This window comes from Vombatus ursinus, unplaced genomic scaffold (genome assembly GCF_900497805.2).
Source record: "Vombatus ursinus unplaced genomic scaffold, bare-nosed wombat genome assembly UNPS02014781.1, whole genome shotgun sequence".
Classification (NCBI taxonomy): Eukaryota; Metazoa; Chordata; class Mammalia; order Diprotodontia; family Vombatidae; genus Vombatus; species Vombatus ursinus.
Window position 1 is genome coordinate 21005676 of NW_020954559.1, and position 24212 is coordinate 21029887.

General features: G+C 36.9%; 1 protein-coding gene and 1 pseudogene across 7 annotated transcripts in view; one reads left to right on the top strand and one right to left on the bottom strand.

Annotated features, from left to right (window-relative positions):
* Positions 1–24212, top strand: part of LOC114046248 (transforming growth factor-beta receptor-associated protein 1) — a 69917-nt gene that overhangs the window by 267 nt on the left and 45438 nt on the right. For 4 of the 7 annotated variants that reach the window (XM_027866513.1, XM_027866508.1, XM_027866512.1 and 1 more), the window contains exon 2: positions 17693–17912. The gene's annotated coding sequence lies outside the window, so the exon portion shown is untranslated. Of the gene's footprint in view, positions 1–6786; positions 6823–7463; positions 7485–15060; positions 15084–17692; positions 17913–24212 lie in introns of those variants that run through there. The other 3 variants (XM_027866509.1, XM_027866510.1, XM_027866511.1) reach the window with 3 other exon arrangements.
* Positions 13448–17944, bottom strand: LOC114046168 (annotated as a pseudogene).

Here is a 24212-nt window from a genome sequence, read left to right on the forward strand (position 1 = left end):
ATGGGGTGCAGTGTGTGTGTGTGTGAGAGAGACAGAGATTCAGGAGTCTGGGATTCTGTGTGTATGATCTAGTAGTGTGTGTGTGTGTGTGTGTGTGTGTGAAAGAGTGTCAGGAGGCTGGGATTCAGTGTGTGTGATCTCGTAGTGTGTGTGTGAGAGAGAGTGTCAGGAGGCTGGGATTCAGTGTGTGTGTGTGTGTGAGAGAGAGAGAGAGATTCAGGAGGCTGGGATTCTGTGTATGATCTAGTAGTGTGTGTGTCTGTGAGAGAGAGAGAGTGTCAGGAGGCTGGGATTCTGTGTGTGTGATCTTGTAGTGTGTGTGTGTGTGTGAGAGAGAGATTCAGGAGGCTGGGATTCTGTGTGTATGATCTTGTGGGGTGTGTGTGTGTGTTGGGGGCTGTATGTGGTTTAGGAGAATGGGACTCTGTATGGGAGTTAGGAGGATGGGACTTAATGATTTTTTGTGTGTATATTAGGTTGGGGTTGTATGTGGTTTAGGAGGATAAGACTTGTGTGTGGGGGGTTAGGAGGATGACACTTTGTGCGTGTGTGTGTGTGTGTGTGTATGTGTGACTTGGGGTTTGTATGTTTTAGGTGGGGAGTATATATGGTTTGGGAGGATAGGACTCTGTGTGGGTGTGGGTGTGTTTTAGGTTAGGGGTGTGTGTGTGTGTGGCTTAAGTTACGAGTTAATTGTGTCTGTAGGTTAGAAGGATGCAGCCCTGGATGTCTGTGTGTTTGGGGGATGGGGAGAGATCCTGGAGACTCATTGTTTGATTTGGAAGTCAAGGTTGAATACCCTAATGACTAGGAAAGTGAATGAAGAGAATACCCCTGTGGTCTTTTCCCCCATACCTTGGACCATTTGGGGGCAAGGTGCAAGTGTGTGTAAATCATAAGTTGTTCCTAGGGATCTTGAAGTTTTAGAATATTGAAGGTTTATCTTTGCCCCAATGGACAAGAGAACCTCATGGATGAAAAGGTATTGGGGTCCAGTGTTGAATTCAAATGGCTGGCTCTTTAGGACAGATAGAATTGCTCAAAGACAAAATCCTGGGAGATTTTTCTCTTTGCATTGTGAGGTGCAGGTAGTGAATTAGTTTTCACTTGTAGTTGATAACTATCTCCCCTTTGAGTACAGGGAGCTTTCCATAAATATGGACAAAGGGCTTAGTTTTCAGGCACCTGTACTTGTCAACATTGCAACCAGAACTGTTAGGTTCACCTGTATGGAATCTCCTTTCGCTGCATTTGTCCACAAAGCTGACCAGGGCCCGTGGATTATCTGCTGTCCACAAGGATTCCATGTAGTCATCATTAATGTTAGTTTTGTAGGTTGAAATTTAATTGAGTACGGGGTTAATCACTTTTGATATTACTGCACTGTGAGAGACTTCATCTATTTGTTTTCAGAGAGGTCGGAATATTAGCATTATTGTATTTGGCAGATTAAAGCATTGATAAATCCTGTACGAGCATAGTAGTACTATAATGTGAGATGCTTTATTTGTAGGTCAGAATTGATGTCTGAAAACTGGCCCTTTGCTCAAATGAAGCCTGAAGTTGGTGCCCAACTACTCTTTTGTAGTTTTTGTGCTTCCTCTTTTGTAGTTAGACCAAAGTAGGAAGACATCTGAGTTTTACTACAAGACATGGGGGAAAAACATTTGGACAGTTTTTGTCCTTTCCTGCTTGCTAAGTCTACTTCCTTTGCCTCTTGTCTTCAAAACACCCACGAAGCCAGTCCTTTTTGGCTCAGCGTTTTTTTTTTTTTTAAAGCAGCTGCAGTGGTGTGGAAAGAGCATTGGTTTAGCAAGTCAGATACTTGGGTGTTAACACAGATTCTTAGACTAAAACAGTGACCTTGGAAAAAAAAATCAGTTGATCTTTGGGCCTCTTTTCATTATCTTTGAAGTTAGTAAATTGAGCTGGAAGACCTCTAGATTTTCTTCCAGTACAAAACTTCTTTATTTCTATGTGCTTTTGATTGCTGTCTTCGACAGTAAATGATCTATATTTCTGAATAAGTTCACTTGTGGATTCTCTAACCTAATTTCTGTTTATGCAATGGTTAAGTTAGAATAGAAATCATAACAACACACTTAGCTTTCATTCATTCTGTGTCGTTTTCAGTCATGTATTTATTTCTAAGATAGTTTTCATCCAACTTTAAGATAATATGATTATTAGAGATCATCTAATTCAACCTCTCATTCTAGGCTTAAATCCTTTCTAAAGGATCCTTGATATGTGATAGTTCAGTTTCTGCTTAACTGCTTAAATATGTCCAGTCAGAGCATACTCAATACCTTATAATGTCATTTGTTTCATTGTTGGATGGCTTTAGTCACTGAAGTCTTTGAAAATGAACGGAAACTATTACACTTTTAAAATGCTACAGATTCAAATTCCAATGTTCTACTGGCCCTTTTATTGAAGGAAAATGAAGTCCAAATATATTTAAAAGATTTTTTAATAGACCCCCTCCTGCTTGTATTAAGAGTTTGAGATTCTCTTAAAGAAACTCTAGGCATTTTACTTAATGAGTTTAAGCCTTTTCATCTTGGTTAGAATCCAGTCCTCATTAGAAATACATTAAAGTAATTATTTTCTGGAGCCAGGTGTTGGAAGGATATTCAGTAATTTGGCCCATACTTAGAACCCATTTCCTGTGTGACAAGATGGACCAGTTTTTCTGTATTAAAACAAACAAACCAACCCACTCAAACACCCCCCTTCCCCAAGAACTGCAAAGTGAATGTAGAATAACTTCTCATATTGGCTAAGGTTTTCTAATATTAAATATTAATAGAAAAATTGCTGTCTCATATAAGAAAAAGCTAAACACTGGTTTCAAAATATACAAGCAACATGAAACTAAGATGTTTCTTTAGTAGCACAATCTAAAGTAGTTAATTTGTTAACTGTTAAAAATGTAGCTAAAAAAAGCTAACACAATATTTTGGAAATCTGACACTGAGGAAAGTACTGTTTATTAAATATTCCATTCCAAAGATCATTACTCCACCCTTATAAGCTGATCTGTCTTGAACTGGTATTAACAGATAGGTCAGAATCTAAACTGAATTTACCTAGGTTAAAAAAAATTACATTTGGGAATGTCATACAAACTTTGCAGTTACAGTTGTACACATAGATTATACACCATTAGCAGCAGCATCTTTAAATAAGGATAGTAAATATACAAAACATGATTATTTCTTTATATCCTTACAGATAGTTTTTTCACTTTAGTGAACTCTTTTGTGTGTTAGTGGAATATAGGGAGACTAAATAATGTGTAGACATAGTGCTATTTTTCAAATGGGGAAAAGAATAGATTCTGGTAAACATAGGTAAAACTTTGATGGCTATCCCAGAGAAAATAATAGTAACAGCTAGCATTTATATAGTACTTTAAGGTTTTCAATATACTTTATATGTTATCTCACTTAATCCTTACAACAACTTCTAAGGTAGATGCTGTAATTATCTCCATTTTACAGATGAGGAGACTGAGTCTGAGAGAGGTTGAGTGACTTATCCAGGGTCATATAGATACTGTCTGGGACAGGATTTAAACTCAGGTCTTCCTGACTCCAACATTCTATCGTTGTGCCACCTCACTGCCCACAGAATTCTAGAGTAGATTATTAAACAGATGTTTTATAAGAACTTAAAAAAAAGAGTTGGACACTAGGAACCAGTATGGGTTCAGTAAGAATGTCATGCTAAACTAACTTCATTTTCCTTTTTGATAAGGTTACAAAATTAAAAGACCATGGGAATGCCCAAGATCTAGTATTTTCTTTTCTTTTTTTTAATTTAATTTTTTTGGTTACATTTTAAGTTCTGAACTATCTCTCCCCCTCTCCATGTGTGTGTGTGTGTGTGTGTGTGTGTGTGTGTGTGTGTGTATGTAAAACCATACTATGCATACTTCTATTTATCAGTTCTTTCTCTGGAAGTAGATAGCATCTTTCTTTGTAGTTGATTTGAGTAATTATAATACTCAGAACAACTTAGTCATTCACAGTTATTCTTCAAATAATATTTTTGTTACTGCATACAACATTCTCTTGGTTCTGCTCATTTCACTCTTCCTTATTTCTTGCAAATTTTTCCATGTTTTCCTGAAATCAACTTGCTCATCATTTCTTTTTTAAATGTTTTTTTTTTAAAAAATATTTTTAGTTTTCATCATTCACTTCCATAAGATTTTGAGTTTTAAATTTTCTTCCCATCCCTTCCTTCCCCCCTCCCCAAAATAGTGTGCAATCTGATATAGGTTTTACTTATATGTTCATATTAAACATATTTTCACATTAGTTGTGAAATAAAGAAGAATTAGAATTAATGAGAGGAACTATGAGAAAGAACAAACAAAACAAAAGGAGAGCAAATAGTATGCTTCCATCTGCATTCAGACTCCAGAGTTCTTTATCTTGATGTGGATAGCATTTTCCATAGTAAATCTTTGAGGCCTTTGGAGATGTCTTAGATCCTTGTATTGCCAGGAAGGGTTAAGTGTATCAATATTTGTCATCATACACTGTGGCTGTTACTCTGTACAACATTCTTCTGGTTCTGCTCACTTCACTCAGCATCAGACCATACAAGTCTTTCCAGGTTTTTCTGAAGTCAGCCTGTTCATCATTTCTTGTATCACAATAGTATTCCATTACATTCATATACCACAGCTTGTTCAGCCATTTCCCGATTGATGGACATTCTCTCAATTTCCAGTTCTTTGCCACCACAAAAAGAGCTGCTGTAAATATTTTTGTACATGTGGGTCTTTCCCCATTTATGTGGTCTCTCTGGGATATAGCCCTAGAAGTGCTATTGCTGGGTCAAAGGGTATGTACAGTTTTATAACCCTTTGGACATAGTTCCAAATTGTTCTCCAGAATGGTTGGATCAGTTCACAACTCCACCGACAATGCATTAGTGTTCCAATTTTCCCACATCTTCTCCAACATTTATCATTTTCCTGTTTTGTCATGTTGACCAGTCTGATAGGTGTGATGTGGTACCTCAGAGTTGTTTTGATTTGCATTTCTCTAATCAAAAGTGATTTAGAGCATTTTTTCATATGACTATAGATGGCTTTCATTTCTTCATCTGAGAACTGCCTGTTCACATCCTTTGACCATTTATCAATTGGGCAATGACTTGTATTGTTATAAATTTGACTTAATTCTCTATATATTTTAGAAATGAGGCTCTTACCAGAGAGACTGGTTGTAAAAATTCTTTCTCAATTTTCTACCTTCCTTCTAATCTCGGTTATGTTGGCTTTGTTTGTGTAAAAACTTTAATATAATCAAAGTTATCCATTTTGCTTTTCATAATGTACTCTATCTCCTGTTTGGTTATGAATTCTTCTGTTTTCCATAAATCTGATAGGTAAACTATTCCTTGCTCTCCCAGTTTGCTTATAGAATCAGCCTTTATATCTAAATCATGAACCCATTTTGACTTAATTTTGGTATATGGTGTGAGATTTTGATCTATGCCTAGTTTCTGCCATACTGTTTTCCAGTTTTCCCAGTTTTTGTAAAAGAGTGGGTTCTTATCCCAGAAGCTGGGGTCTTTGAGTTTATCAAATAATAGATTACTATAGTCATTGACACTGTGTCTTGCATACTTAACCTATTCCACTGATCCACCACTTTATTGCTTAGCCAGTACCAAGGAGTTTTGATGATTGCTGCTTTATAATACAATTTAAGATCTAGAATTGCTAGGCCACCTTCCCCTGCATTTCTTTTCATTAGTTCCTTTGATATTCTAGACCTTTTGTTATTCCAAATGAATCTTATTATTTTTTCTAACTCTATAAAATATTTTTTTGGTAGTTTGATTGGTATGGCACTGAATAAAGTAAATTAGCTTAGGTAGAGTTGTCATTTTTAGTATATTAGCTCAGCCTACCCATGAGCAACTGATGTTCTTCAAGTTATTTAGATCTGACTTTATTTGTGCGAAAAGTGTTTTGTAATTGTGTTCATATAGTTCCTGGGTTTGTTTTGGGAGGTAGACTCCTAAATATTTTATAATGTCTTACAGTAACTTTAAATGGAATTTCTCTTTCTATCTCTTGCTGTTGGACTTTGTTGGTAACATATAGAAATGCCGATGATCTATGTGGATTTAACTTTGCTAAAGTTGTTTATTATTTCAAGTAGTTTTTTACTTGATTCTCTAGGATTCTCTCAGTATATCATATCATCTGCATAGAGTGATAGTTTTGTTTCTTCTTTGCCTATTCTAATACCTTCAATTTCTTTTCTTCTCTTATTGCTAAAGCTAACATTTCCAGTACGATATTGAACAACAGTGGTGATAATGGACATCCTAGTTTCACCCCCGATCTTACTGGAAATGTTTCTAGCTTGTCCCCATTACATATGATGCTTGCTGAAGATTTTAAGTAGATGCTATTTATTATTTTAGGGAAGACTCCATTTATTCCTGTGTTCTCTAATGTTTTTAATAGGAATGGGTGTTGTATTTTGTCAAAAGGTTTTTCTGCATCTATTGAGATGATCATGTGGTTTCTGATGGTTTTGGTGTTGATGTGATCAATTATGCTGATAGTTTTCCTAATATTGAACCAGCCCTGCATTCCTGGTATAAACTCTACCAGGTCATACTGTATTATTCTTGTGATAAGTTGCTGTAATCTATTTGTAATATTTTATTTAAAATTTTTTGCATCTATATTCATTAGGGAAATTGGTCTGTAATTTTCTTTTTCTGTTTTGACTCTTCCCGGTTTAGGTATCAACACCATATTTGTATCATAAGAAGAATTTGGTAAGACTCCTTCACCTATTTTCCCAAATAGTCTATATAGTATTGGAATTAATTGTTATTTAAATGTTTGATAGAATTCGCTTGTAAATCCATTTGACCCTGGAGATTTTTTCCTAGGGAGTTCATCAATGGCTTGTTCAATTTCTTTTTCTGAGATGGGGTTATTTAAGTATTTTACTTCCTCTTCTGTTAATCTGGCCAATTTATATTTTTGTAAATATATATCCATTTCACTAAGATTGTCAAATTTGTTGGCATACAGTTGGGCAAAATAGTTCCTAATTATTATTTTAATTTCCTTTTCCTTGGTGGTGGCTTCACCCTTTTCATTTTTGATACTGGTAGTTTGGTTTTCTTCTTTCTTTTTTTTAATTAAATTAACCAAAGGTTTATCTATTTTATTGGTTTTTTCATAAAACCAGCTCTTAGTTTTATTCATTAGTTCAATAGTTTTCTTAATTTCAATTTTCTTAATTTCTCCTTTGGTTTTCAGTATTTCTAATTTGGTGTTTAATTGAGGATTTTTAATTTGTTCTTTTTCTAGTTTTTCTTAGTTGTATGCCCAATTCATTGATCTCCTCTTTTTCTATTTTATTCATCTATGCATTCAGAGATATAAAACTTCCCCTAAGAACTACTTTCGCTGCATCCCGTAAGTTTTGGTATGTTGTCTCATTACTGTCATTCTCTTGAATGAAGTTATTGATTGTTTCTATGATTTGATGTTTAACCCAATCATTTTTTAGGATTAGATTATTTAGTTTCCAATTATTTTTTAGTCTGTCTTTCCATGGCCCTTTATTACATATAATTTTTATTGTATCATGATCTGAAAAGGAAGCATTCAATATTTCTGCCTTTCTGCAATGGATTGTGAGGTTTTTATGCTCTAGTACATGGTCAGTTTTTGTGTATGTGCCACGTACTGCCGAGAAAAAAGTATATTCCTTTCTATCCCCATTCAGTTTTCTCCAGAGGTCTGTCATTCCTAACTTTTTTAATGTTCGGTTCACCTCCTTAACTTCTTTCTTGTTTATTTTGTGGTTAGATTTATGTAGTTCAGAGAGGGGGAGATTGAGGTCCTCCACTAGTATAGTTTTGTTGTCTGTTTCTTCCTGTAACTCCCTGAACGTCTCCTCTAAGAATTTGGATGCTATACCATTTGGTGCATATGTGTTTAGTAATGATATTACTTCATTGTCTATGGGGCCTTTAAGCAGGATGTAGTTTCCTTCCTTATCTCTTTTGATAAGATCTATTTTTGCTTTTGTTTTGTCTGAGATCAGGGTTACTACCCCTGCTTTTTTTACTTCAGCTGAAGCATAATATATTCTGTTCCAGCCTTTTACCTTTACCCTGTCTGTGTCACTCTTTTTCAAGTGTGTTTCCTGTACACACCATATTGTAGGACTATGATTTTTAATCCATTCTGCTGTCTGCTTCTGTTTTATGGGAGAGTTCATCCCATTCACATTCACAGTTAGGATTACTATCTGTGTGTTTTTCTCCATCCTTTTTCTCCCGTTTATGCTTTTCATTCTCCTTTCTCCTTTTCCCTTCTCACTAGTGTTTTGCTTTTGACCACAGCCTCCCTCAGTCCCTCCTCCTTTCTATTAGCTCCTTCCCTTTTCTTCCCCTTTACCCTTACAGCTTCTTCCCTCCCTTCTATCCCCCCTCCCTTTTCTTTCCCCTTTTCCCTCCTACTGCCTAAAGAGTTTAGACTTCTATACTTGATTATGTTATTCCTGTCTTGAGCCAAATCTGATGAGAGTAAGGTTCAAACAATGCTCATCTCCCTCCCTTCTTTCCTTCTGCTGTAATAGGTTTTTGTGCCTTTTCCTGTGATGTAATTTACCTTTGTCTGTCTCCTCCTTTCCTTTTCTCTTAGTACATTTTCTTAGTTAAATCAGATTAATCCACTTCCTTGAATCCATTTAATCTACTTGATTAGATTTCTTATCATTAAAATTATATATATAATATATAAATTATATATATGAATAAATATGTACATGTATATTTATATATCATATACATATATATTATAAATATAATAGATATAAATAATATATATTATTTATATATTATTTATCATTTTTTATCATTATCAAGTCAATTTATACCTATCCCCTTTATGTATACCCCTTTAACATGGTGTAATAACAATACAGCTCTTAAGAGTTACAAGTGTCATCTTCCCTTATAGGGATGTAAACAGTTTGCCCTTATTAACAACATGTTGTATTTTTCTGTCACATTTACCTTTTTATGTCTCTCTTGAGTCTTGTATATGAAGATCAAATTTTCTGTTGAGCTCTGGTCTTTTTATCAGGAAGGCTTGGAAGTCCCCTATTTCGTTGAATGTCCATCTCCTCCCCTGAAAGTTCATGCTCATTTTCGCTGGGTAGTTGATCCTTCGTTGTAATCCAAGCTCTTGTGCCTTACAGAATATTATATTCCATGCTCTACGGTCTTTTAATGTAGAGGCTGCAAGGTTCTGTGTAATCCTGACTGTGGTTCCATGATATTTAAATTTATTTCTTTCTGGCCTGCTTGCAGTATTTTCTCTTTCACCTGGTAATTTTGAAATTTGGCTACTATATTCCTTGGCGTTTTCAATTTGGGATCTCTTTCAGGAGGTGATAGATGGATTCTTTCTATGGATATTTTACCCTCTGGTTCTAAGACCTCAGGGCAGTTTTCCTTTATGATTTCCTGAAAGATACTGTCCAAGCTCTTATTTTCATCATGATTTTCATGTAGACCAATAATTTTTAAATTGTCTCTCCTGGATCAATTTTCCAGGTCAGTTGTTTTATCAGTGAGGCATTTTACGTTTCCATCTATTTTTTCATTCTTTTGTTTCTGTTTGACTGATTCGTGCTCTCTCATAGAGTCATTAGCTTCCATTTGCCCTATTCTAATTTTTAATGAATTGTTTTCTTCTATTAGATTTTGTACCTCCTTCCCCATTTGTCCAATTGTATTTTTTAGGGACTTGTTTTCTTCAGTGTACTTTTTTTCCAGTTGGCCAATTATATTTTTTAAGGACTTGTTTTCTACAGTTAATTTTTGTCCTTCTTTTTCCAGGTTATTGACTCTCTTTTGCATACCTCTCATTTTTTCTTCTACCTATCTCATCTGACTTTTAAAATCCTTCTTGAACTCTTCTAAGAAGGCTTTTTGGGCTTCAGACCAATTCATATTTCCTTTTGTGGTTCCAGATGTGGATATGTTGACAATGTTGTCCTCTTCAGCATTTCTGCCTTGGTCTTCACTGTTCTCATCATATGAATCTATGGCATGTTTCTTTTTGCTCATAGTTCTTATTTCCTGGCCTTTAAAGAGATTGAGCTCTGCTGCTGAGGAGCAGAGGGCACTGACCCAAGCTTCTTGTGTTGGGAGCCTAGGGCCTGGTCACTGGCTTTGTGTGCTGGGGCCTCCAATGTTGGCAGTTGGAGGCTGTAGGGTTCTGGCAGCTTACCTGGTGTTGGGCTGGAATCAGCAAGACTGGAACTCTAAGGCAACGCTAGGTTGCCTGCTTTTCCTTTCCTTTTTGATTTCTTCAGCTCCTTTCAGATGGATGTTGTAGGGTGTTTATCTGCCTGCAGCCCTTTGTAATGCTGCTTCCCTTATTTTTGCTGAGGCACTGGGAGACCCAGTTGCTATAGAACGCCTAGGCACCTGCTGGTTTTCTGAGCTGGTTTCCACTGGTTCCCCAGCCCTCACTGAGGCACTGGGGGTCCAGGTGTTGGTGTTTACTTGCTCCACTACCTGGGTTTCAGGATCTCCTCCTGGTATGCTGAGGTGGGGCTTTCTGCTAGCTTGATGGGACACCTCCCAATCTGTATTGCTTCCCTTCCCCCAGGGCAGGAGGGGCCTTTCCAGTTAATCCCTCAAGCTACCTGGGCTACAGGGCTGCTGCACCCCGTCTTCCTTCTGGTTCAGCTGTTCCAGGATTTTTCCATGGGTGATATTTTCTGGGTTTTCAGGGGTTAATACAGGAGGGTAAGAGCGACTTACCTCTTACTCTGCCATCTTGGCTCCAGAAAGCGGAACTCCCATAGCGTTCTTAGGTACTGACTTTCTTGACCTACTTCATATACAGCCTTCATTTTCAGTCTTTAGGTCTTTGCTCTAGCTGTCTTCATTCCTGGAATACTCTCACTCCTCACCTCTGTCTTAGAGAATCCCTTACTTTCTTCATGACTTAGCTCAAATGCTGCCTTCTTCATAAAGCCTTTTCTGATCCCCCTGACAATGGCTAGTGCCTTCCCTCTCTAAACTGGTGTGTGTGTACTAGCTTTTATTTATTCTCTGTGTGTATATATATATATACACATAAATACACACATGTACATATTTATATGTTATCTCCCCTAATAGAATGTAAGCTATTTGAGAGCAAGAATTATTTAACTTTTGTCTTTCTATCACCTGGGGCTTGGCATATGATGGATGCTTAATAAATGTGTATTGATTGATAGAATCAGGATTCAACAGGATATTCATAAATTAGAAGAACTGGCCAAACCAAAAAGTAAAATATAACAAGTATAGGTATATAGTCTGATATTAGGTTTAAATAATGTACATAGATATATGATGGGGGAAACCTGGCTTAATAGGAGTTTTTTTTGGAAAAGACAAAAGTTTTAATAGACTAAAATTTCCCTGTAAGCTATTGTTATGCCGCTGTTACTTTAAAAAAAAAAGCTAATGTCCTATTTGGTCTGCATCAATAGTACATTAAACGGTATATTAAAGGAGGTCAATGTTCTATACATTAGACCACTGGAATATAGTGTGCACTTGCGATTGTCACATTTTCAGAGGGACATTGTATGTCTAGAAGAAGGCCCCTAGGGTGATAAGGGGATTTGGAAAATATTATTTAAAGACAGGTGAGGGAACTAGGGATGGTTAGACAGGAGAAAAGAAGAGTAAAGAGTGACATGATAGCTGTCTTTAGGTATTTGAAGAGTGGCAAAGAAATTAGGTTTATTTTTTATTCTCACATTCCATGAAGAGAACACTGAATTTAGATGTCAGAAAACCTGATATCTGACTACATTTTACTGTATTAAAAAAAATCAAATATTATAATGAAACAGAAACTCCTTGAGGATTTTTGTCATTGTATTCCCATTGCATAGTGCAGTAATTGGCATATAATAAATGCTGATTGAATTGAATAGTATTGAAGGATCTCCTGTTCTCTGTACCTCTCCCAGTTGTATAAGTGTGAAAATGTGGTCTGCTGGAGAAAACTTTGGAAAGCTTATCTGTTTCTGTCTCATAATGTGAAAACTGTAAGGAATGTCTGTGTCATTCATATAAGGATTTAATAAAGATGAGTAAGGCCTCAGTAGTACTTACATGCTTTCAGTCACTTTTAAAAATATGTAATTGTCCCCCCATCATAGAATTGTAGACTTAGAGATCAAAAGTCCACCTACTTCATTGATCTTATTTTACAGATGGCTTGCCCAAAGTCACGTAGGTGGTAAGTGTCTAAGACTGGATTTGAACTTAGGTCCTCATATTTCAAAACCTTATTAGCTTTTTCTACTGTATCATGCCACCTCTGTAATGATTTGGTATCCTCTTTTAGATATCATAAAAATTGATCTCTCATTGCTTTCAAAATCATTACCTTCAGCTGAGATTTCTTCTCAGCCCAATGTAGCTGCTCTTTCCAATGCCTATTTCTGATGCAAACGAGGCACTGAAATGTTGAGTCCAGATATTGTTCGGTTGTAACCAGTGATGATGGTTTTGTTGTGTAAAAGCCAACAAGTCTATTCCATTTTTCATCAATTTGTTGTTTTCCCTCCAGTTTCATCTGCGAATGCTCTTGAAATGATCTGGCTTACTTGATTTTTAAACCAAGGTTTCTGAAGACTTATTTACCCTTTCCATTGCTGTTTGCTGTTTTGTGAGGTGAAAATCCCATGAAATAAAGTAGGAAAACACTTATTTTAGCCATTAGAATAATATAATTTTAGAAATGTAAAAGACTTTGAGGTCATCTAGTATAACCCTCTCATCTAAGACAAAACTAAGAAGTCACAATTATTTGCCCCGGGTCCCACTTCCATTTTGTGACAGGATAGTTAAAGTGATTTTTTTTTTTTAGCCTCTTTCTCACTCCCTCAGCCAGTGGCTATGAAAGGGAGCAGTGAGAATCAAAGTATAAGACTAGAGAAGAATAGAAAGCAAGAAATCAAGGCTACATATAGCACTGGCTAGAGCATCAGTCTCTGAATATCCACCACTGACTTTTTTTTTGTCTTTTAGTAAAATGTTTTATTTGTCTGAAGGAAAACAAACAAGCCACATATAGAGGACTATCAGAGGAGTAGTAAAGAAACAGGAAACCACTCTTTTTTGGCTACTTCCAGCATCAGACAATTTTTTTTTTTTGCTGGCATCTCAAAGGGCAAGGAAAGTTCATTTGTGGAATTTGTGGTGAAATTCTCATAGAAATAATCCTCCCTATATAGTAGAAGTTTCAGGCAGTTATTTCCAAATGTGGTTCCTAGTAAGGTCTTTTTGTTTTGATTGCATGTGGACAGTAGGAAACAAATGCCCCCAATATGGGGAAAAGATGTAGCTACTGTGTCTACGGGAACTCAGGCTGTACTTGTGCTACCTTGCGGAATGTGTGTGTGCCAGAGCCCTGCATCTCGCACCAGCTGATGGTTACCATCCAGACACCTGCTGATTCACTGTGGGCCACCCCTACTCCCAGCTCATTTTCTGCAGTTGTCACCAGGCAATTGGACCGTACATTGTCCAAGGGAAACCACGTTAGCCCACACGATGTCACTTGGGCAGAAACTCTTACATAGTTCAACCTTGTCTTTTTTCGGCAGCCTGAACGTCTTCCTTCCTGACTATTCCTCTAAAGGAGTTCTTGAGTGATGTGTATCTCACATATAAGATAGATTCTTTGTAAAGGCGAGAACTAATGTTAGAGACATTATAGGTTAAGATCATTCCCACATCTGGCAGCAGCTGGGACTCGGTCTCTTTGTTACTGACACCGCTGGAAGCTTGCTATTGTTGCTCAATTAAACCAGGAAGCCAGAGAGCAAGGAGAAGATGCATCCGTGCCAGGTGTAGGTGTCGCTGCAGGGGTTGGCCTCCTTCAGGTTACACAGTTGCTTCGCTGGGGCGCCATCCTTGGCTTTTTTTTTTTTGGTTAGGCAGTGGCGTTAAGTGACTTGCCCAGGGTCACACAGCTAGTAAAGGGTTATGTGTCTGAGGCTGGATTTGGACTCAAGTCCTTTTGAATCCAGGGCTGGTGATCTAATCACTGTGCCACCTAGTTGACCCCATCATTGGCTTTCTAAAATTAATTTTTATTTCTACCTTTTGTTTCACCTACTTTTTCCAGTGTATCTTTTCTTCCCCAACCTAGGGAACCTTCTCTTAAAACAAAGAATAAAGAAGAATGGGGACAAAAACAGTTCAGCAAAAGTAACCAACATATCCAAAAAAGTATTTTTATGTTTTCTCATGTTTCTTCATAGTCTTCATTTCTTATAGCACAGTAATAACCCATTACATCTTTGACTTCTAAGCCTTGCCTTTTTCTCTGTGGAACTTAATCATTATACTTAAGAATAGTACAGCATAGTTTTTATAGAATATTTTCTTTGAAATTAAGTAAAGCCTTTTTGGCCCATGAGGAGTAAATATATTATTATTCTGAAGACAACTGATTCGAAAAATAACTTCGAACTCATTTTTTTCCCCAGACCAATGATTTCACTGGTATAGGGAACTACCTCTACTAATATAGATCAATTATTATTTTTCAACTTATATTCTGAGAGTTGCTTGGGATACTGAATCATTAAGTAGCTTGTCCTGAATCACATAGCTAGTATGTGTCACACATGGGATTTGAACCCAGGTCCCTCCTGACTTTGAGACTAAATATTTATCCATTCCTATATACTACTTCATTTACCTGTGGACTCCATATCTTGTTTAAAATGCTATTATTAAACATAGGGAAAATAAAGCACAGTTTTACAGATATCATAATGGTTACTCAGTATCTCATATCACTTATTAAGTACTTCCCATTGTATTCCTAGGGACTCTAAATTAATTTACATTCATTCCTGGTATACAATCTAAGCACTCATTTGGGTAAATCTGCAGAAGTAACACAATAGAATAGAGACACTGAGTGAAGATTAAATATGGAGTAGTGGACTTGTGTTTTGAAAACAGAACCAAGCTAGGTAAGTACATTTGCGGGGCAGAGAACATGTTCTTAGAAAGAAAGTGTTGCATATTATTAACAAAGCCCAACAGCAAGAGATAGAAAGAGAAGTTACTGTGGACATTATAAAATATTTGGGATTCTACCTGCCAAAACGAACCCAGGAACTGTATGAACACAATTACAAAACACTTTTCACGCAATGTCAGATCTAAATAATTGGAAAAATATCAATTGCTCATGGGTAGACCAAGCTAATATAATAAAAATGACAATTCTACCTAAATTAATTTACTTATTCAGTGCCATACCAATCAAACTACCAAAATTTATTTTATAGAGCTAGAAAAAACAATAACATTTCATCTGGAAGAACAAAAGGTTCAGAGTATCAAAGGAATTAATGAAAAGAAATGCAAGGGAATGTGACCTGGCTGTACCAGCTCTTAAATTGTACTATAAAATAGCAATCATCAAAACTACTTGGTACTGGCTAAGAAATAGAGTGGTGGATCAGTGGAATAGGTTAAGTACACAAGACACTATAGTCAGTGACTATAGAAATCTACCGTTTGATCCAAAGATTCCAGCTTCTGGGATAAGAACTCACTATTTAACAAAAACAGCTGGGAAAACTGGAAAACAGTATGACAGAAACTAGACATAGACCAGCTACCTTACACCATACACTAAGATAAAGTCAAAATGGGTACAAGATTTAGATATAAAAGCTGATACTATAAGCAGACTAGGAGAGCAAGGAATAGTTAACCTGTCAGATCTGTGGAGAACAGAAGACTTTATGACCAAACAGGAGATAGAGAACATTATGAAATGCAAAATGGATGATTTTGATTACATTAAATTGAAAAGTTTTTGCACAAACAGAGCCAATGCAACTAAGATTAGAAGGAAAGCAGAAAGCTGGGAAACAATTTTTATAGCCAGTGTCTCTGATAAAGGCCTCATTTCTAAAATACATAGAGAACTGAGTCAAATTTATAGGATTACAAGTCATTCCCCAATTGACAAATGGTCAAAGCATATGAACAGGCAGTTTTCAGATGAAGAAATGAAAGCCATCTATAGTCATATGAAAAAATGCTCTAAATCACTATTGATTAGAGAAATGCAAATAGAAACAACCCTGAGGTACCACACTTTTGTGTGGCAAACATGACAAAACAGGAAAATGATCAATGTTGGAGAAGATGTGGGAAAATTGGAACACCAATGCATTGTCAGTGGAATTGTGAACTGATCCAGCCATTCTGGAGAGCAATTTGGAACTATGCCCAAAGGGTTATAAAACTGTACATACCCTTTGTCCTAGCAATACCATTTCTAGGTCTGTATCCCAAAGAGATCGTGAAAAAGGGAAAAGGACCCACATGTACAAAAATACTTATAGCAGCTCTTTTTGTCATGGCCAAGAATTGGAAATTAAGGGGATGCCCATCAGTTGGGGAATGACTGAACAAGTTGTGGTATATGAATGTAATGGAATACTGTTGTGCTATAAGAAATGATGAGTAGGCGGACTTCAGAAAAACCTGGAAAGACTTACATGAACTGATGCTGAGTGAAATGAGCAGAACTAGGAGAACATTGTACATAGTACACATTGTGCAATGACTAATTTTCATAGACTTGGCTTTTCTCAGCAGTGCAAGAATCTAAGATGACTCCAAAAGACTTATGATAGAAAATGCTGTCCAAATCCAGAGAAAGAACTATGGAGTCTGAATGCAGATTGAAGCATACTACTTGCTCTCTTTGTTTTTTTTCTTCTTTCTTGCGGTTCCTCCTATTGGTCCTAATTCTTCTTTACAACATGTCTAATGTGAAAATATGTTTAATATGAACGTAGATGTAGAACCTATATCAGATTGCATGCTTTCTTGGGGAGAGGAGAGGGAAGGGATGGGGAGAAAATTTAAAAGTCAAAATCTTATGGAAGTGAATGTTGAAAACTAATAATTAATTAATTATAAATTAATTTTTTGAAAAGCGCTGGAGAAGCAGAAATCTTCTAGTCTCTTTATGGAAGGTTTCCTTGTTAGTGACACTATTTGATAATAGAATACAATTGGCAGGGACCAAGTAATGTAAGTGATGGGGGAGGAGGGGAGTTGCTGAACCAAAATGATAAATAACTTGCTTCCCAGCAAAGACTTATTTTTAGAATTTCATTACATGTCTTTTTGAAGTACTGAAAAATTGAGGAGGCTGATCTTCTGATGTATTAAGAAGGCAGTCTGCTGTCCTTGTTAGAAGACTGCTCAAAGATTTAACAATCTAGTTTCAAGTCCCACTTCTGACACATACTGGCTTGGTGACCCTGGGCAGGTCACTTGACTTCTTTGTGTCCCTAGACATTTTCTAAGGCTACAAGTTAGTTACAGAGAAGGTACTGATCTGCACTGTAGAGGGAGTTTTCTCATGAAGAGTTCTCTACACTGAGGACACACAAAAAAAATTCTGAGATAATACCTGTGCTTGTCACAGTTTTTTTTGCGCTATTTTAATTTTTTTTCTTTTTTCTCTTTTTCTTTCTTTCTCTTTCTTTTGTTCTTTAATTTCTTCCTTCCTTCCTTCCCTTCCTTCCTTCCTTTTTTTTTTTTGCAGAAGGAAGTGGTATATTGCATAAGGTCGTGTATTGGCCAGACGGAACCATGAAATTTTGAATTTTCAAGATGAATGAGATCTTAGAGATGATCCAGTATAGCCCAACACCCTCATTTTGCAGAAAAGGAAACTGAAGTCCAAAGAGGTTGAATTACCTAGTCAAACACCTGGTTTCTGGCAGCACCAGGACGAGAAGCCAGGTCTCCAAACTCCCAGCCAGGTATTCTTTCTACTGTATACACTGCTGTCCATGGTCCACCTCAAATCAGTGGTAATACTCAAGTTAAGTGGTTGGTTTTCCAGGCTAGGGCTTGACATACTGTCTTCTGTAAGCCCTCAATCCATCCTTCTTTTTTCTGACAAGATTTTATCTTTAGATAAAACAAGTCTTAGAATTAAGTTCCTAGCCTGGGGCCCCTTAAAATGAGTCTTCAGGAGACTTCATAGCTCCTTTTTCACTGTCCTATGAAAAGTCATAAGAACTTTCTAAACTGCTTTCTGGCCTTTTATGTTCTCACAAGGGCCCATGGCAGGCCACTAAGTGGCCAATGAGAATAAGCCCACTTTCATCTAAGATAAATCCAAACCCCTTTCAGGGAATCATTTCAGATAGGAAGCTATCTCTAGTACTTCATTCCATAGCCTAAGCCCTAAGGTAATTTTTGCTAATTACAGGACTTCTCTAGCCAGACTAGTCAGGACCATAGCAGATCTAAGACACTTCCCTGTGGGAATTTCTCTATTTAGGTTTAGGTGAATATAAGTAGTAGTATGTTCTGTGAAGCACAGAGAAAGCTGCTACTTAAAAGAATCACCCATGCTGGAATTCACATGGAGCATGCTCTTAGAACTTGAGGGATATAGGAGCAGATGCTTTGGTAAGCTCCCTTACATCTCTAAGAATTTGTGAATGTAGGACCTTACTGATTACTTAATACCCTCATTTTACCAAGTAGGAAACATACCCTAATCCTTTCTCTCTACCATACCTAGTATAGAGGTATAATTCTGTATCAGCAATTTGTTCTCCAGGCTATTGGCATTTAGCCTTCTTTTAAAATGCAGGTATTCCTGGAAAGAGAAGTGCAGTAAGTCTTTATTACCTCAGTGTGAACTAATTTGTTACTTGACTTCTTTGATAAGAAAAACAAGAGCAACATGAGAACATTGGAAGCCTGGTTAGAAATTGGGATGCAGAGTGCTGAAAGGAAGGGGCAGGTCAGAAATGGTAGAGTGTGGGCACAGCCCTGCTAGATAGATTTCATTCACCAACCATTTTATTAAGTGGTCGGTCACTGCTTGATATAGTCTGTGAGACCCTGTGCTAAGTGCTGAGAATACAAAGATGGGTCTCATACCATGTTCTCAAGGAGTTTATAATCTATTGGGGATATAAGAACAAGTACATATATAGCTAAGATGTTACGTAGAAAGGGAAGGTTAGGTGCAAAGAAGAGGTCCAGACAGAATGTTACGTGAAAGATGAGCAAAAAATACCATTTATTTTTTTTCTGGGGAGTTAGTGAATATACAACTGACAGTGCTTTTGGTTTTACAAAGCATTTCACATAAATTATCTCATCACAACTGCCTCATAAGGTAGGTACTATAGGTATTATTGTAGCAGATGAGGAAACAGGCTCAGAGAGGTTAAGTCACTTGCATACAGTCACATAGTAAGTGACAGGTGGCGTTCAAATCCAGGGCTTTCTGATTCCTGATCCAGCACTGCCTCAAGGCTTCATGGAGAAAGTAACATCTGACATCAGTCTTCATCTCCTTCATGGATTGCCTAGGGTTGATCTCATACTGACTGATCAAGTTGGCTCAAATTCTAGAGGAACAGTCACAGAATATTTTAGCTTCAAAAGAAAAGTTGGAGGTTATCTAGTCCTAATGCAAGTCCCTTAATTTACTACTAAGGAAACTGAGACCCAGAAAGGTGAGGTGACTTGTCTAAGGTCACACAGCTAGTAAGTGACATCACTTACTAGGAATCTAGGTCTTTTGATTCCTAGTTCAGTGTTGGGGTCCATCACACTCTCTGCACATGCCCTTATTCTCAGAGTAGACTTGTTTCTGAAGCAGCAGGAGCAGCACTGATGATATTCACCAGTGGCTCTGGGAGCTTTGTGGTGGAAATAGTTTGGGGTGGGGGGGAATAGTTAAAGGACATCTCCTTTCTTAAGTGACTTTTAGTTCAGTAAAGTATGTTGAGTTTAACTCTCTAGTGTGAAATTCATAGTTCATTCATTCATCATTTATTAACTAAACTTTGCTGCCTCACATGATGTTTGAAATGCTGTATTATATTTATTTGTATATGTGACATATCTCCCTTACTAGATTTTTAAATGTAGGAACTGCCTTATTTATGTATTTCTCAAAGTGCCTTGCACATAGGCACTGCGTAAGTATTTGTCGAATGAATGATTGGAATTAAAATAGAAAGCCTTACTTAAACAATTTGATTTAAGAATAGACAGTTAATATGCCTAAACAGTTATAAAACTGTGCCTACCTTTTGATCTAGCACTACCACTGCTAGGTCTATAACCCAAACACATAAAAAAAGGGGGAAAGGACCTATTTATACAACAGTATTTATAGCAGCTCTTTTTTGTGATGACTAAGAATTAGAAATCAAAGGAAATCAAAGATGCCCATCAATTGGGGAAGGGCTAAACAAGTTGTGGTATATGATTGTAATGGAGTTGTACTATAAGAAATGACAAGCAGGATGGTTTCAGAAAAAACCTGGAAAGACTTACATGAACTGATGCATAGTGAAGTGAACAGAACCAGAAGATCTTTGATAGAACAGTAATAGCAATATTGTTCAACGAAGAACTGTGAATGACTTAGCTATTCTCAGCAATACAATGATCCAAGACAATTCCAAAGGACTAATGATGAAGCATTGTATCTGCCTCCAGAGAAATAACTGATGTTGTTTTAATATAGACTGAAGCATGCTATTTTTAACTTTCTTTCATTTTTTTCTTTTGCTTGAGGCTTCTTTACAAAATTACTAATATGGAAATGTTTTACATAATTGTACACATATATATAACCTTTATCTCATTGATTGCCATGGCAGGGTAGAGATAGAATTTGGAACTCAAAACTTTAAATAAAAATGTTTAAAAAATTGAAAAAAATAGACAGTTAAGAAATCATAGTTTCATAGATCTAGGACTAGAAGGATTCTCAGAGGCCTTTAGCCCAACCCTTTCATTTTACAGATGAAGAAACTCAGGAACAAAGATGTTAAGTGATTTGCCCATGGGCAAACACAGGATTTGAATCCAGATCCTCTTCCTTTGATGGCAGATTTTTTTCACTGTACTACATTGTCTCTATTTCAAGATTATCATACTTAAGACTATTAGCCATGGTGTATCATATACTTGTGTGTGCGTGTGTGTGTGTGTGTGTGTGTGTGTGTGTGTGTGTGTTTAGTCAGAAGATTAGATGCCTAAGAATTGTTATTTTTTTCCCTTACATATTACACTTGAGTGTTATCTCTCCAGAAGACCAGCTTTTTTACTACCAGCGTGTTGTTGTAATAAGTGTTTGTATTGAATTGAACTGGAGTAGAGAGCGCCCTGGGCTTAGTCATAAAACTCGGGTTCAAATTCTCCCCCTGCCCCCTTACTCGCCACGTGGCCTTGGGCAAGCATCTTAACCTTTCTTAATTTGTTTCCTCTTCTGTAAGATGGAGCTATTAATACTTACACTATCTACTTCATAGGATTATTGTGTGGATCAAATGAAAGTAACTAGAAAATGCTCTATAAATTTGTTCAGCTGTTATTGATTGTATATTGATATGTATATTATACATTTAAGTAACCGCTGAAGGGAGAGGAAGTAAGCTAAGTGGACTGATGAAAGTTCCTATTATCTGGCCTGATTGTATTTAGAGATTTTTGCTAGACATTCTCAAAGGCCACTGAAGCCTTTGGACCTTTGAGAGGTAAAGAGGGACTTTAAGAGATCATCCAGGCCAGTGCTTCTTAACCTGAGCTTCATGATCTGTTATTGTTTTTGTTTTTTTTTTTTTTGATAGGTATCTTTCAAAATAATTGATTTCCTTTGCAGTAAACCTATATATTTTATTTATGCCTTTAAAAACACTATTCTGGGAATCCATAGACTTAAAAAATAAAGGTTCAGAATTCCTAATCAAAGAATTCCTAGTTGCTTCATTTTATAGAAAAGGAAACAAAAGCTTTGAGAAAGTAAGTGACTTCTTCAAGGCCACGTGGATGGTGAGTGGCAAAACTGTAATTTGAACTCAGGGCTTCTGACTACAAATCCTGCCGTGTTTCAACTAGAACACATCACCCTTGAGATTCTGTGTCCCTATCAGTTCCTCCTTGTTAGAAAAGGAACTTTTAAGCTGTTCTCTTCAGATTCCATGCCATAATTTCATTCTAACTGATTATCGTTGAGGTTCATCACTCTTTCTCCACTTGCCCTTTCTCTGGGTTTGGTTCAGACTTGTTTCTGGAGCAACGGGAGCAGCATTAATGAGATTCATTTCAGTTCTATGGTGTTTCTGCTACACTCAAAAAAGTTATTGATGGTAGCAGAGGCACCATCATGCTATTCCCCTTTCCTCTGCTCCTGGTAAGCTTCAATGATATCAATATTTTCATGTTTCCCATTTCCCATTACATTTTTCTGTTATTTCCACGTACTTCAACTCCTAATTGCCACATTATACCTGGAGGACTTCAGTTAGATTTTTCTGATGAGCCAGCTGCATGTTTAAAAAAAAATCCCAGGACTTCTTTCCATAACCTAAACCTCTGCACTTTTCATTAAAAAACTAAACATGGTAGTAACTGCTGAACTTTTAAGAAATATTAAACTTTAGCTCATACTTAGAGTGGTCACCAGGAAAAATCATATTTCATTTTTTTCATGGCCTTGAGACCACATGGGTGCAACTAAGATTAATCACTCAAGTCATACCTCCCCCCTTTAAAATTATTGCTAGTCAGCAGAGCACAATATTTTGTGTAGCAAGGTAATGCTCCAGAGAACATATTTGTGTATATATGCTACTTAGACTTTTGAGACACTTGTGTGTTCATTTGTATTTTGTGTAGGTTTTGAAGGTAGGTAATTAATTCATAGAGAACCCACCACACTGTCCCATATTGATCAAGGTTTCAGAAATCTGCATCTCAGGATAACTGGGTAGGATATGTGTTCCAAGCTCAGTGGTCCACTTCATGTAGGAACTAAAGCCGCAGGACTGTCAGTAATTGTTAAAGCATAATAGAAATATAAACTGTGGTTCCTATTTTTAGTTCCTTTTTGTGAGGCAATTGATTACAAACTTAAGTATTTAGCTTTTGTGTTAGTATAAAGAGCTTGACAATGATCTCTTTTTATTTTCATTCAAGACGAAGAATTCCAAGTAATTAGTCAATAAACATTTACTATGTGCCAGGCACTGTACTAAGTGCTGGAGATACAAAAACAGGCAAAAGACAGTCTCTGGCTTCAAGTAGTTCACAATATAATGGAGGAGAAAACAAACAAACAGATATGTACAAATAGGCTAAATTCAGGATAAGTAGACAATAATTAAGAGAGGGAAAGGCACTAAAATTGAGAGATTTGGAAAAGTTTGCTGTAAGAAGATGAAATTTTAGTTGGGATTTAAAGGAAACTTGGAAAGGCAGTAGGCAGAGATAAGGAGGAAGAACATTGCAGACATAGGAGACAGCCAGAGAGAATGCCCAGAGTTGAAAGTATCTTGTTTGTGGAACAGCAAGGAAGCCATTGTCAGTGGATTGAAGAGTATATGGTGGAGCGTAAGGTGTAAGAAGACTGGAAAGGTAGGAGGGGGCTAAGTATGAAGGACTTTGAACACCAAATAGAGGATTTTGGATTTGATCTTGGAAGCTATGGGGAGCCACTGGAATTTAATGACTAGAGGGGTGACATGATTGAACCTGCGCTTTAGGAAAATCACTTCCGTGGCTGAAAGGAGGATGGATTGGAATGGGGAGAGACTTGAGGTAGAGAGACCCCTAGTAATCCAGGTATAAGGTGATGAGGAGCTACACCAAGGTCGTGGCAATGTTAGAGGACAGAAGAGGGCATGTTAGAAAGATGTTTCAAAGGTGAAATGGACTGGTCTTGGCAACAGAATGGATATGGAGATGAGAGATAATGAGGAGTCAGCAGTGACACTCAGGTTTTGAGCCTGAGGGAGTTGAAGAATGGTATTGCCCTCTACATATTGTCTTCTACAGTAATAGGTAAGATAGGAGGCAGGGGATAGCCTAGGGTTTTTGTTCATCGTGGCTGTTTGATACCTCTTTGGTGTTATAAGGTTTGTGTTTAAATCTCAGCTATGTCATTAGCTACCTATGTGATCTTAGGCAAGTCACTTAAACTTTCTGGGTTTCAGTTTCTTCATCTGTAAAAGAAGGTATAGTACTAGATAAAACCTTTATCTAGTTAAAGGTTAAAGATAACCTTTATCTAGTTAAAG